The sequence below is a fragment of the Camarhynchus parvulus genome, chromosome 6 (genome assembly GCF_901933205.1).
Source record: "Camarhynchus parvulus chromosome 6, STF_HiC, whole genome shotgun sequence".
Classification (NCBI taxonomy): Eukaryota; Metazoa; Chordata; class Aves; order Passeriformes; family Thraupidae; genus Camarhynchus; species Camarhynchus parvulus.
Genome location: NC_044576.1, coordinates 17,076,212 through 17,091,475, shown reverse-complemented (window position 1 = coordinate 17,091,475; position 15,264 = coordinate 17,076,212). Strand labels below are relative to the sequence as shown.

Sequence of the window (15,264 nt, the reverse complement as noted above, 5' to 3'; positions counted from 1 at the left end):
CATAAAGTCATTGGAGAACTTTTGGAGAAATACCACTTTTATTTTGGCCAGTAATGTGCATACAGGAGAGTGAACAGATGGGAGAACACACAGCTCAGGATATGCAGCTTGAAAGAACTAGAGAACTGAGCTGGCTTGGAGAAAAACTAGATCCAAAACACAGTGGAATTACAAAGTAATCCCTGAAATATTGTGGAGTTGCTATGGAGACATGCAGGTGCTCAGACCAACACTGTAGACTAAAAAGATCATTTATAATTATCTGGGAAAATGAATTATGCTTTTCCACATAACTACTGTATGTATTGGTAATAACTAAGGAGCAAAAAGGACACAGTTATACAACAGTTGTTACTATTCAGGGTTTCTGCCCCACACCACTTTCCAGGTCTTTGTGCTAAAAGGAGTAAAAGTATTTCTAAAAAGCATAGACTTAGAACCATATGCTAGATCTGTGCTTCTTCTAGAGAGGATTGGCGTCTCCTGGGCATAGAGGTAATTTTGTTTTGTCTTTTTAAATAAATTCAATAAAATTATGTTTATTGTTGATGGCAAGCAAGGCTATGTGTGTGCTCACAGTCCAGATCTCGTGTGCAGGGCATCAGGGCAGCTCTCTCTGCAGATCAATCAGATGTGCATTTCTAGGCACACATTCCCAAACTATGCTTTTTCTGTAACTCTGAGCCAGAGCTATTCAATTAGCAAAATTGAACTGTTCCATTCTGTTCCTGTAATTTTTTAGAACCTTGTATCTTCTACTCAGGTTTCAAACAGCAACACTAGCTGGAAGAATTTAATATTTCCATTTGACTAATGGCCTTTAGCTTAAGCTTGTTCATTCTTTCCTATTTTTAAAATTAGCTGCAAGTTTGAGGGGGAGAACATTTGCAACAGCTTAGGTTTGTATTTTCTACTGAGGGCTGTGAGACATTCAGGATATTCCACAGTAGTGCTTGCCCTTCAGTATTGGGGCTTTAGTCTCACTTCTGCGGTCCTGTATTCAGGAGGCTGTTGCTGAGACTTTAAGCCAAGAACAACAATGTGTTAAAATACTAGACGAGTTTTCTGGGGAAACAGACCATGGAATAATAATTGCAAAACACAGGGAAAGCTTAGATCTGCAAAGTGGTTTATTGTGGATTCTTTCATTTCAGGCCTAATCCTTAGTTATTCTACTTTGCCTGGAAAAGCTCTGTTTTGTGCAACTATTTTTCTGTATAATGTCTACTTCTATTCCAGTGGTGTCTACAGGCCCTTTTGCTAGTCCGGCACACAGCACTGAGTGTGAGCTATGCTGTTCCCAAAGTGGAATACCATCCTAACCCCAAAAATATTTAAAAACCAAAAAAAACCCCCACACAACAAAATGGATTGAGAGCATGATGAAAGGAAAAATCCTCCCTTGAGAAATCCCAGTGGCCTCGAGATAAGCCAGCAGTACTGGTTCTCTTTACAAACCTACACTGCCTATCAAGAGGACAGTGGTTATCATCACATATGCATGTTTCCATACACTATTTTATGAAGGGATACAATCTAAGTTGCTTGACTTCAATCTACATAGGACTAAATTGGAGTTCTGCACACTCTCCTTTTCCCGGGAAGACACACCATACACCCTGGGTGGTGCTTCTCCCACCTTCTCTACGTGGAGATGCTGGGTACTAACCCTGCAATGTAATGAGAGTGTTTCAGCCCAGCTGCTCTGCAAACCTGATGTAACATGTCATTTTTCTGGAGGGGATGATCTCTGCATGAAAAGGGGTAACCTTACTCATCTTTTGCTTTTGGCACTGTTCTCAGTGGTTAAATGTAATCTCCCTGGAGCCCTGTAAATTATTGTGAAGAAGTGCAGATTCAGAAGATGAAAAATTCAACTTAGGTTTAGTGAATGAATTTTCATGTCAAGTCAGGGGGTTTCTTTGTTTTCTGTTTTATTCTTCGAATAATATCTGCTTTCTTGTCTGTGCTTCACTGACAGAAACTGTTCAGTGAAGCTGCCTATTTTCCTGTTCTTTTTCACTTATCTTATTCCTAAGTGGGATGGACATCATGTCTGAACACAGAAAACTCTCCCTTGACTTATTCTCATAAAACTCAGTTTGCTTTTTCCTCCTGTAAAAATCACCTCAATAGCATAGTTCACCTATTCCAGCGTATCTCAGGAGAGAGATATCTTTGTGAAGAAGATATTAAAGTATCCTACTTGCATAACAAAAGTGTAAAATAGCAACACAGTATGGCAGCCAGATGTAGGTATGGGGAAAACTCGAAGCTTTTTGTTGACTTTTTTTTTTTTTCTGATAAATCAATACGTGCAGGGGAGCGATGAATATAAAACACCTTACGACGATGGCTAATTAGCCATCTTCAGGCTTACAACATCCCTGCATTTTAAAAAGTTAAATGGCACCCTGTGAAGTTAAGATGCTTTATTGTACGTACCAAAGCGCGACCCGTTTTACCCTGAGCCCCAGTGACAGCAGCATCCCCGCCTGCGGCTGCGGGAGGCAGGGCTGAGCTCGGGACAGCCGGACCGCACTCGCTCCGCTGCCGATTGTCGCCTCCCGGTGCCCGCCGGTCCCGCCCCCGCCCGCCCGCCGCGCAGGTGCCCGGAGCGCGTTGCCGGGGGGAGCGGGCCCGCAGCGCCGCCAGCCCGAGCGCTCCGGGGAGGCTCCAGCGGGAGGCGATCGGGGGCCGGGACAGCCGCGTCCCTCTGCGGAGCGGCCGCCGCGCCTGCCCGAGCTGCTCCGGGCCATGGCGGCGGGGGCGGGCTGGGGCGGGGCGGCGCGCTGACAGGCAGCCCGGCCCGGGGAGCCGCGGTAAACAGGAGCCGGGGAAGAGCTGGGGGGAGACCGGCCTCGCAGGAGCCTCCCAGCCCCGCGGCCCGCCGCCTCCTGGCCCCGGGCATGGGCAGCAGCAGCCGCCGCAGCCGGAGGAGGAGCCGCCGGCCCGAGCCCCTGTGCGGGGCACCACCGAGGTAGGCTCGGCCGCCGCCCTGGCCGCGGGCAGCCGCCGCTTCCTCCGCGGGGGCCGAGCCGGGGTCGGTGCCCCTCCGGCGCCGCGAGGCCGGGTACCGGGGCCGGGCCCGGGGCGGGCTGGTGCGGGGGCCGCCTGCCCCGGGGTCGCTGCCCCGCGGCCGCCGCTCGTCCCGGCCCCGCCGGCAGCCGCTCGCCCCGCAGGGTCCGGCAGGTGAGGCGGGCCCGGCCCGGCTCCCCGCGGGTCCGTGCGGCGGCCGGGGCATGGGGGCACCGTGGGGCGGGCGCTGTGCACGGGGCGTTCAGGGCTACTCCGCCGTCAGAGCTGGGGAAGCGGCACCTAATTCCCTGGTAAGAGGCTTTCCCACCTCCGCCGTCTTTGTCTGCACAGCCTCAGCTGCTGCTGCTGGCGCTGGGAGCATTAGTGTTGCTGCACTCGGGGAAACCGAGAGCGGATCAGCGGTGGGAACGGGACCGTATTTGCACCAGGTGTCCCGTTAGGAGGAGGACGCGAATTCGCTTTCTGTAAGCAGCATGGATCAGAGATACAAACAGTGCACAAGGTGTGCTGGTAGCGACGTGTTCGTAAGGAATCGTGAAGTTTCACGGCGGACTAAGGAATAGTCGGAATTCCTTCATGCTTCTTGGAGCTAGTTGGCAGGCAGAGTAATGCTCGAGTTGTTCCAAACGGTAACACTTTAACTTCGCCTCATTTTGGTACGCTAAAAGTGCAAGCAAAGCGAGAATTACAATGTGCCAATGCCAGATCAGTTGGTCTCAAACTGCAGTGCAAGAGGGCCCGGCTCAGCTCTGCAGTGGGGAAAGGACTGGTCTATTTCCAAGCCTCGCAAATCTATGAAATAACCCAGCAGCATAAACATAGAAGGGACAATTTAGCTAGAGCTTGAGCGGAGGTGGAAAGAGATACTGGAAGGAAGATGGGGGTGGGAGAGAGCCGGTCTGACAGTAACGCTTCAGCTGAAGCAGCAGTAGTCTTTATGAATTTGTGCTTCTAAAATTGGTTTGGAGTAGTGTCAGATGAGGCTGAGATTGATCTAGCAATAGTCCTAGTCAAACATTTTCAGAGAAAAGTTTACTTTGAAAAACACTTTATTTACTAGACCTAAGATATTTTGTTTGAAATCTGTCAACATTGATCAATTTCTACTGATGCAGAGTTCTGTTAAGCCTGCATGAGGACCGGGGTTGCTGGAAACATCAATGTTCCTGGCTTAAGGGTATGAATAATACCTGCTGGGGCTGTTAGCGGCTTCTCAGCTGTAGCCCAAACTGTTTGGTGCCAGATTCTCCTCAGAACAACCTTAAAGCTGCTCCAAGAAAGTGAGACTTGATTCTGCTGCCATTGCTGAAAATGGTAGGACTGTGGAAGTCTGAACATCTGCCCTTTTGCTGGGAGCTTGGTGTGACTTAAGTCTCATGTAAACTTAAGAAATTAACAATTCACTGAATATTTGTTGTTGGGTTTTCTGTTGTTCTTTTGATTTTTTTTTCTTTTTTACTTGGATTTCAGCTAGCCCTAACCAGAAGTTCTGCTTATAGAGATAAACTAGTTAAAAAGAAGTGATCTTCTGTTTTGGGGTGTCACATTGGAAGAAAAGCTGCATGCTTTTCATGCCTTAGTGTATGGATATGGGGCTAGAATTGTTGCAGGTGTTCAGGTGAGGTCTAGTGCTAGAGAATACACCTGTTCCCAGGCTGCTTTTGCACAGTCTTAGCTGTTATGAGAATACATTAATTCAGCATGCTGGATGAACTTTCTGTATTTTCAGGATGAGTTTGTTTTGTTTTGTTTTTTTTTTATTTAAACTTCTGTTATTTTAGATCCAACATTTTGGACAAGCAGCTCTCACATGTTCAAGGGTGAAAGGCCTTCCCAGCTGCTGAGGCTGTCACAGGTACTTTAGGCAATGTACCAAAGTGATTTCCTTACTGACAGACTGATTTCCTTAATGCTCTTCCAAACACTGACATCAGTGGGGAAGGCAGGGCACTGCAGGAATGTGGCAACTTCCAGTAATAATGCTGCTCAAGGAAGGAGTTGAAGGTGGTTGTTACAAGCCCTGCATTGATCCTGCTGCATAAGAAAAAGCAGTCTCTTGCTATGGATCTTTTCTGCTGTGTACCTCAGTCAGCCCCAGTGGGTCTGACTGATAGCGAGCTTCAGTAAGTGTGAATAATGGAGTGTGCATGGCTATCTGCCGGGAAAAAATGAAAACAGGAATGAGGTATTTTCCTTTTTTTTTTTCCTAATTGTTTTTTATTTTGTTTTGCTCTTGTTTTGCCTTTCTACCCTCCCCCCCAAAAAATATAAGGAACTCTTGATCCTGTAGAAGTGTTTAACTAGCATTCTTTAAGAGCCAGTAGATGGACCATAAAAAATTACCTGGCATTGAAAGGAGGAACTTCCAGGAACCCTGAACAACCTTGTGCTTGGACTGTGTCTGTGTGTGGCAGACAAATAGTGACTAGCAAAGCTGTAGAAGGCTATAAGGAATGAAAAACTTGAAGTCTGGAAAAAACTTCCCTTCCAGGGCATAAGGTATTACAGGGGAAATCTTCCTGGGAGACGAGTTATCCGTTTACTGCTCGTGCCAATTCTTTCTTGCAGCTGCAGGAGCTGTGTGAACCATGTAGATTGCACATCTTATTCACTGTATTAATTTCCATAGTGATACAGAGCTCATGCAGGGTTTGCTGGGACTTCTGTTTTGCTGACTTGTGGAATGACTGCAAAGATCTGGTGGCAGCTCAATGTAGCATAGCAGAGCTGGCATTACACTTGCTGGGTGGGCTTTGTTCACTGTGAATTTTCACAGCTCCAGATTGTTGAAATGCTCTTTGCTGAGATAGGGTCAGTTTTACTAGTTCTGTTTGGATTTTACTGAAAACTTCCCAAAACAACTCTTAATTTCTAAACCAGATTATTTTTCACTGTTTCCCATAATGTTTCTGTGGGATTTATCAAGGTATCCACATTCATGTGAAGCATTAAAAAACCAAATAATGGATTACATAGTGTTTGTTTATTGATTCTGGGGTAGGTAAATGGACAAGAGCCCTTGGAAGCCTGGTCTTTTTGCAATTAAAGCTATGCTTTAAGAACTTTGTTACTCTTAAATGTAACTCATCACCAGACAGCCTGACAGTTCACCAACAGCAAGAGCTCTCAACCATCAGCAGTTGCTAGTGCAATTTCTTTTCCCCAGGGACTGAGAAGGAAGGCTGGCCTTTATTATATGTTCTGCTGGTTATCATGTTTGGGCTGATCTAGATCGAAGGTGTTTGTAAATGACTGTTAAACTTCTCTGTCTTTTAAAATTAGTGCCACTCTGGAGCTCAACATTTGGTACCTGCAGGCAAGGTGGGAGGGCTTAGTAGCAAATCTTGAATTTGGCAGAATGTCATGGTTGATTGGACTCAACTGAAAACAGTGTTGGAAATTTTAGATAAAATACACATATATTACCTATGTGTGATATGTATGTATGTCATGGGTGGAAAATAGTGAAAGGTTCTAGAAAGTGTGGCTGAGATTTTCCATAGTTATATGAAATAAAGGCAGTAGATGAGCACTTTATCCCTGGAGACTCATTTAAGGATCCCAGCTGTAAACCTTGCAAAATGCGTGGCCAAAATTCATATGGAATAGAAATATTTTATATTTTGGGCGTAGGTAAATCCTATGTATCAGTTGGGAATGCCTTGATATCTCCCTTCAGAGGGCATCAGGACAGAATTACATGTTACCAGTCCATTTTGCAGGTGAGGCTGCCGATGAACAACAGCACCAGAGTTTCTCCTTGGGAAAACATGCATGGACTTAAGATCATCATTTAACAGGTCACTGCTACCTCAGCTAAGAAGGAGTTTGTCTCCCAGTTTGATCGTGGCTTCAGTAAGATCATGTGTTTATGCACCATCCAGATAAGAGGTTCATTACAAGCAATAAAAGCGTTGTCATCTGTTCTTTCCTGAGCTGGTAGTTTGACTTCTGTCATGTCCTTGACACAGGATGAGAAACTTCTCTCTTTGAATCAAAGGGTTAATTGGTTAATAGGGGAAGGAAAGAAAGCTAGAAAGTGACAAACCAAAAAAGGAAGAAAAAAAAGAATATGGTTCAAGTTTACACATAAAGTTGCTCATTTTGAAAAAGTATACTAATCCTTTGTGCCTCTCTTTCTCTCAAATGTGCTTTATTTTTAAAAAGCTTTTTGGTTCCTCTGTAGTGTGTGTACTGGGCCTGCAAGGAAGAGTATCTGTAGGGAAAAAAAACCCCAATGCTTTTGAATAACTAGCTAGGCTTCCCCTGGGTCTGATCTGTTGATTCTAATGACCAGAATAATTTGTCACTCAGACTTACTTACTGCTAATAATTCTGTGCCATTGTGCAGCTTGAGGAAGGGAGTTGTGCCTCTGTTCTCATTGCTGGAGTTGAGTTTGAAGTTCTGCTTTCTCATTACACAATAAATTCCATGGGCACACCACACCAATGTGGGGGGATCCACACATTGCCACGACTCCTAGGACTGAAACTGCAAACTGGCTTCTGGACATGGGATTTAGGTGAATTTTACCTCTAGAGGATCATTTGAGTACCGTTAGCTGAAGGAAGCAACAAATTGACTCTGAACAACGTCCCCTATAGCACCAGTTAAATATTGAGGAAGTTTTCAGTCAGATCTTCTACTGTAAGCACTTCTCTTGGCAGTGGACCTGGCCTTTGCTTTCCTGGAAGAGGGAAGGTGATGTCACAGGATTATTGGTGGGAACCCCTCATCTCCAAATTACTACAGGGTTTACAAAAGGGATGTCTTTGGTTAATGTCACCCATAAAGGTCTCCTAAAGCATTTCTTTGTTGAAGAGACTCCTTCAACACTGATGGGAGCTGTAGGAATACAAAGCCTTCTCTGCCTATTTATATTTGCTTTCTCTGTCAGTGGCTCCTTGTCTCATCCAGGACAGAGGATTAATTTCTCTGATCCCTCTATTTCTAGTTGTAAAAGCACAGTGTGCTATTGGGGGTGATTCACTACTATGCCAATCCTTGTTATAATCTCTTGTAACTACGAATGCATCAGTCAAAAGAGAGAGGCTAATGGAAAAATGTGGCATATTTCTGTTTATGTATTTTTTTTTATGTGCATATAAATATTTATGGGAAGATTGATGGATTAGAGAGCAGGAAGTGATGCAATACAGGGCTCTGCCACGGTTTCATAACATGGGCCACATTATAGCAATAAGTTCTTGCAAATGACTCTGCTTGCACTATCTGACTGTAGTTTTGTCTCCTTGCATATTTTCCATGGCCTCCTTCAGCAAACCACTCTTAAGAGACTTGCATTTAACAGCATGATGAGCTCTGCTACAGTAGATAGAAAGTGAAAGTTGGCAGTGGCTTTTTGGTTTATCATACATAAGCGTAGTGAAGTCTGGCATACCAGAGGAATGTGAAGAGCATGAGGTGATGGGTTACCATAGGTGATGACAGAGAAGAAAACACACATGGGAGCAGTCTGACTCTTTCTGAAGTTGTCAGTAGGCTTTGATTTTTCATTCCCTTCTAGTAAATGACGTGAGTTCCCCTTGCGGTTCTGCGTCCAAAATGTCCTTTTAACTGTGATTATTGTTAGAGCTTTTAGAGTAATCATCTTGAGCTTGCCTGCCAAATCTGAGCTGAAGGTGCCAGGACTAGGAAGGACAGTTGTTGTCAGTGTTTTTTCTCTAGTGCAATCTGTGACCATTGATTTACAATGAAACTGCTTCTATAAAATGTGTCCATATTTGTTGTATGTGCACGCATATAATCCACAAAAACAGGTGGGCTGAAGATTTGCTGCTCTTTGACATCGTAAGTGATCTCTAGAGGAAAGGATTTTTTACACCAAACATGATAAATGCATACTGAACTAAATGCTGTGTTGTTTCAATGAGAAGAAAAAAATCTGCTTAGCTTTAAAAAGAAGAGGAAGTTCCCTTGCAGCTAAAAAGGGTTTTTTTGTGAGAGGCAGGAAATCTGAGTCTTTTTTCCTGCTTCTGGCCTGTTTTCCCATTTCAGTTACTTCACTTATGCACACCTTAGTTCCCTGTAATTCAGCTGTCATCTGTATCGTGATATTTGTAAGGTTGTTGGATTTTTGTTTAATTTTTTTAACCTATTCTCTAAGGGGAAGTGGCCTTATGCAATCATACTGCCAGTAACTTCTGAACCCGTTGGCTGAATGTCACATAATTGCTGGAACTTCAGATGTTGCAGAAAGAATGGAATATAAATTGCAGTGTCACAGCTGAGACCTGCAGCCTCGCCCTGTGTCGAAGCCCATGGAGATGGCACTTTCTAAACATACGCTAGGCCACATGGATAAGTGGCCCCTATGAAACCTACAACCACAGGATACCAAATGCAGGATCTCAGACTGTGCTAATCCTTCTGCTGTGGAATGGCCTTCTTCCACTGCAAGGCCTTTTGGAAGCTTAGGAGAAATTCAAAGCATTGTTACCAAATTAGAGCTGGCATGATGCATCAGATTCTTCACAAAATTAATGTCTGAAAACTAAGGGGGTGGAAGGAGGAGAGATACCCTTGTAAAATTACATGATTCTTGTCAGGCTGCCTTGATCTTGGGAATTAGCAAAAAACAGTAGCAGGTTTGATTAAAATATGGAGGGGAGTTTTAACTTTGCTCTTGGCATAATAAAGCAGAAGCTAATAAAAACAAGATCAGATTTCAGCCTTTTAAACACATTGGTGTTCTTATACAGTGTTTTCCTATTGAAGCCTTGAAACATCATCTTTCTTGGGGGCATGAAAACTATATATTGCCTCCTAGCAGTTCCTTTGTGTGGGGCATGTATGTTGTTTCTGTGATTATTTTGACAGGGATGTTCAGCTATTTTGCACCCTTCATCTTAGGGTCAGACCTGACAGGGGAGGATAGCTCGTACTGAGACTGCTTAAGTTGAGTATTTCTGATGTTGCAGAAGTTCTCACCAATCATTGCAAAATTGCAAGGCTTGAAAGCTCTCTGTATTGTTCTGTGTGTGCTGCTGTATGCTTTGGCAGGGTATGAAAAGGAGTCCTGCTGTAGTACACCTGCAGAGCTCTGCAGTTCCTGAGACCTTTTAAGATAAGTATCTTTTTATGTGCCATCCTGGAAGTATAGGCTGTGATGTTTTCCAGGCAAATCATGGAGAACTTGCGACACTGTTGTAATTACCAAATGGCAAAAAGTTCAAAATTATTATTCTTTGACCTTTCCTAATCCATCTGATTACTTTCTTAAATGAAATGTGTGGCTTTGTTTCTAGCGAGGCAGTGTGCAAGTGATATATTAGAACTGCAGCTCAAAGCAGCAGGAGATGGCCCTGCCAGAGCCCTGTGCCTCGTACTAAATCTGCCTAGGTGCTCCTTGCATTTTACTGCTGCTCAGTAAGGCTGCATTTGAGATGCCGCTAGTGAAGTGTGGAAGCATCTCCTCTGTATATTTATACACCAAATGCAGTAAGGCAAATCTGACATATGCTTTGCAGTCTTTTCGTGGTGCTTTTCTTCCCAGGATCTCCTGTGTTGAGTGTCTGGTGTTTTGGGGACCCTGAAGCACTTGTATCTGCCCCAGACCTAGGCTTTTATTTACTGGTGGTGTTGGTATCAGCTTCTCCAACACAAGGCAAGGATCCCAGCTCAGTTGCAGTTGAACATGTGTGATTCAAGATACAATTTCTCACTCACTTTCCTTTGTTAGTGATACCCTCTGGCAAGCATAGCATCATGTGGTCCAGCAGCCTGAAAGCAAAGAATGCAGGATCAGTTCCTTATATAGAGAGGGAATTAGATACCTCATGCATTTTATTCTTGGCTGTGATCTTTCATTGTGTCTTGTTAGATATTTGTTATGATTGTTTGCTTTCTGTCTACTTGAGCTCTACTTGTCAGCTTGGACACGTGTTCAGTCTGTCTCATCCATCTTTGCCTACTGGGAAGTTTTTTAGTTGGCATGTTCTCACTATGCAGAACTCCAGGTGTTTTGCAGAGACTTGGTAGGGCTGTGATGCCCTGCAGGCATCATGCTGCTTGGCTGTTTGTCAGCTGCCTTTTCAGGTCCTCATTAGCTGCTGTATTAAGGCTCTCTGCTCTGTAAGACCTGCATGGGTTTGGCTTAGCCTGTCTTTACTGTCTGTGTGCCTTGTGGGAGGAGGCTGCAGGGATGGTTCTGCTTCAGGGTAGATGCTCTGCTCAAGGAAGGCATGTTTCCAGTTGCATCCTGATGTTCTGCTGTTATCTCCCTTTCCACATGACACTACAAAGCATACACTTATCCCTTGTCACACAGTTCACATTGCTGTTTCTATGAATGAGGGAAGAGAAACTCAGAGAGCTGATGATCCAATCTCTGAGTGATTGCTTTTGAGCTATATCCTGTGTGGCTCATGGGCAGGTCTTTGTGGTTGATGTAATCTAACTAATGCATATGAGAGACATCTGAGCCAGGAATTGGGAATTTAATAAGGTGATGAAACTGTTGGGTTGCAAGTCTGAAAGTAATTCTTGTCAGCAGGGAATGGGAGTGGAAAGCAACTTGACTGTACACGGTGCATCCCACCAAGGCCAGTGACATGGACATACTGCAGCACAGGCCTGCTTTTCTGAGATGCTGTTTATTCCCTGTGTCCAGCGACCCCTCTGAGTCAAGGACAGCTGGCAAGTTTCTGAGCCAAGCCTTTCTTCTGTGGCCCTCTGTTTCTTCCTTTATTGTAACGTGCCAAAAAAAGAAGAAAATCACTAGCAGGCTAAGTCATGCTTTAACTTGGTGAGCGATAAAACAGCGTGTTACACCGTCTCTGGGCCTTCTGTGACCCCTTCTGGAAAAGATGCCACTCCAGCCTGACAGCTTGCAGAGGGTTACCCCAGGTTGCAAATGCCTTCACCGCTGGCATGTGAAGATGGCTCTGCCTTTCCAGATTTCTTCATCTGGCCTAGTCACTCTTTCTAGGCTGTGAGTGAGAAACTTGAAGATGTTAATCACTTTCTTGGGTGTATGATAGCTGCTTCGTCTTTGCTGGTAGATGATGACTTTTGAAGAGATACTAAATGTTGTATTGGAAATTCATGTGTAAAATGTGGTCTTAGAAAAAGCAGTAACTAATTTGCAACTGAGTGCAGCTCCAGCTCAATCAGACAATTGCTAAAAATAATCTACCTTCTAATTCCACTGGTGATCTCTAATTAGAGAAGTCTTCTAATTCATAACCTGCATATAGGACAAGATCAGAGACTGAAGTGGTTTTGCCAGTCTGGAAAGAATTAGTGTTTGGAGAGGTAATTCTGGGGGAAGACCAGCTGTCCTGACACTGATGGTAGCAACTTTGCTCTTCATTTATGCTGAGCCTTTGCCCCAGCTAAATGCTGTAGGGTGCAGTTTTTGCAACAGTGTTTTCTGTTTTAAGAGAGACGATGCCCTCCTTGGTGGGCATCTGCTTTCTAGAGATTTTATTTTTCCTTCAAAAAACCCCACACCTACCGAAGAAAACCCAATCCATGAGCACAGAAAGAACATTATATGTGTGTTACATTGTTGTTTCCTGCTTGAAGCTGTTAGGTTGAGCATTTTAAGACACTTATGTTGCTTTGCTGCAGAAGCAGCACAGCGAGGAAGAGGGAGCCTTTTCAGCTGAGGTATTTCACATCTCCTGAGATTGGGATCTGAGTACTTTTTAGCCACTTGTCGATTTAATTTCTTAAGTTGACTTCTGTTGTCTGTAATGAGGCAGTGGGAGATCAGCTGGCCTTGCTGAGATGTGAAACTTCTGATAACTTCAGGAAACGTACGGGATGTGAGCTTGTACCAGATTATTTCGTTGTAAGATAATGTTGGTAATGTTGCCAGGTAATGCCAGTCACTGAATAGCATGTGTCCCTGAGAAACAGGGAGTGTGACTTCCTCCGAGCTCAAGGCTTTATGCCTCTTTCAGAGAGAGTGCAGCCCGTGGAGAAGCACCGTGCCAGGCACAAGGTCACTTGTGACGCAGAGGGGACCATGCCTGTTCCCAGGCACAGTGCTGCTGCCTGTAGAGCCCAGAGACTGAAGGGAATGATTGGGTCCTCTAAGAGGAAAGCAGCAGTGTTTTGGTCACTTGTGGGTTCCTGTCGCTTCAGAAATAGCAGAAGACATCTTTGGGCTTTATATACCTTGTGAACATCTTGATGTGCTGTACAGCCCATGTGTGGGAGCCTGTGCTAATGATAGGACTATCTAGAATTGAACAAGCCAACTGTTTTAAGTGAGCAGAAAATGGAGGAGATTTTTGTCTTGACTTTGTAACATCTGTTGCATTGGGAACAGGAGAAAAAACCCCCAAAATTTTCTTTTTTTCAATTGAGAAAGAAAAAACAAACTTGGACTTGCCATTTAAAATTATTAATAGAGAAATACGTAGTTATCTCTCCATTAACCTAACTCTACAGATGTTCAAATTATTTGTCTGTAGTTATTTTTCATCTGCTCTTTGGGAGAGCAAATGTCACTGAATATTATCGTAATTGTAGCTACTTAGAGAAGGAAACCAGAAAGTCAGCTGTTATGGGTCCTGGAAAACATGGAGGAGAGTAGGGTGGAGTTGTGTGGGTTTTCCTCTCTGCAGTGAAGGGTGCTGCTGATGTAAAATTCAACAGGTTTGATGATTGCCTCTTTCCCCAGCAGTTGATTTTCCATGAGGACTAATGATATTTTAGCTTGAAAAATAAATAAATTTTTTCTTCTAGCTTTCAGTTTCAACAGATACCTGATCAAAACTACTGTTTCTTCCAGGCTTTATCTTCATGAGTGTTTCAGGTTTTACATTAGTGCTCATATGCACCAGACTTGCACTGGCCTTGTTTAGCACACTTGGCTCATCTCACTGGCTCCCGTTTAAACTAATTTAAAACAAAGACCATGTGCTTGGGGAAAAGACAGAAAAGCCACTTCTAAATGTGATTGGATTGAAGAATGTGACATGTCAATTGACATGAGTGATGTGGCCATACTCCTGAATTTTATTTCCTTTTTTGGAGAACTTCATATAGCAGCTTCTTTTACTGCCTTGTAGATATGCAACAGCATCCCAGTATCCATTCCATTGTATTGCTCCAGTTATCACCAGGTTCCTTTAAAACCACCTTTCGTCCCACAGAATTTTGCTGTCTGCTGGCTTGGGCCTCCCCTCTCCCTTAGTAGACACTTGGAGATTGCTTTGAAACACATGCTGGAGTAAAAACTGGTAGTCATTTAAGAGTAGGTCAGAAAGGCACTGCGAGTCAGCCTCTTCTCCAGCAGCAAGAAACAGACCTGTGCAGTTCTAAGTGTTTCTCATTAGTAAGCACCATTTTCCTGTACCAGGGTACTTCACTCTGTTTCAGTAGCTTTCTGCAGCTGGCTGTGTTTGGCTGGCAATGAGCAGCTAGTGGGTGATAGCTGGGCTTTACTGCTGTAATTCTGGTGATAGAAAGCTGTGATGGGTTTGCTTTAATAGGATTCTGTACAGGTCCTGCGAGTGCATAGGAATGGATTGGTGGAGTTTTGTGCTGTTTCTTTAAATTTCTCATAAAATCTCTAAACTTCTAAATGTTTTTAGAAATGAAGGGACTAATACTGGGTGGGACACAAAGGGTCAACACTTGATTGCTGAATTGAGAACAGGGACAACGAGTGAGGATGCAACTGCTGGACACTGTTTCCTTGTGTGTGCAAGAAGGCAGTGATTTAAAAGAATTCACAGTCACGTATTCATCTCATGATTGCATCCAGTGGCTATTTTAGGTACAGTGGGGATGAATGGCTCTTTATAGACTGTGGTAAGGAATGCCTTGTCTGTGGGTTTCAGTAATGCCAGTCCCTTCTTTTTGGGTGGCACAGAGCAGTGTTGTGGGGGAAGGTTGGTCAGAAGCAGCACACACACGCCAGCAGGCTGCTGTGCAATAACATGCGCGTGAAGGGAAGCGGTGCTGCGCTGCTGCCAGCGTGTGTCCATGTCAGCTCTGGCTCAGGGAGCTGGGCTGTGACTGTTTGTCAGCCATCCGGAAACAGTTGCCTGGCCTTTAAACTACACCAGGGACACTTAAAATATGATAGACACATGCAGACTTTTTAACCACCCAGCAAATCCCATGATAAGGTTGCAGCTGGAAGAGGCTGTCTTGTTCTGGCACTGGAAGGGATTTAGTTCAGTTCACAGACCTGGACTTTGTCTGTGGGCTTTATACAGCCTTACTTTTTAATGATAATGCTA

At 44.3% G+C, this 15,264-nt stretch overlaps 1 protein-coding gene across 2 annotated transcripts in view; it reads left to right on the top strand.

The window, feature by feature from the left end:
• Positions 1 to 2,847: 2,847 nt before the first annotated feature.
• The window catches only part of MARCHF8 (membrane associated ring-CH-type finger 8), an 88,299-nt gene continuing 75,882 nt past the window's right edge, over positions 2,848 to 15,264 (top strand). For both annotated transcript variants that reach the window (XM_030950950.1, XM_030950948.1), the window contains exon 1: positions 2,848 to 2,980. The gene's annotated coding sequence lies outside the window, so the exon portion shown is untranslated. The remainder of the gene's footprint in view (positions 2,981 to 15,264) is intronic.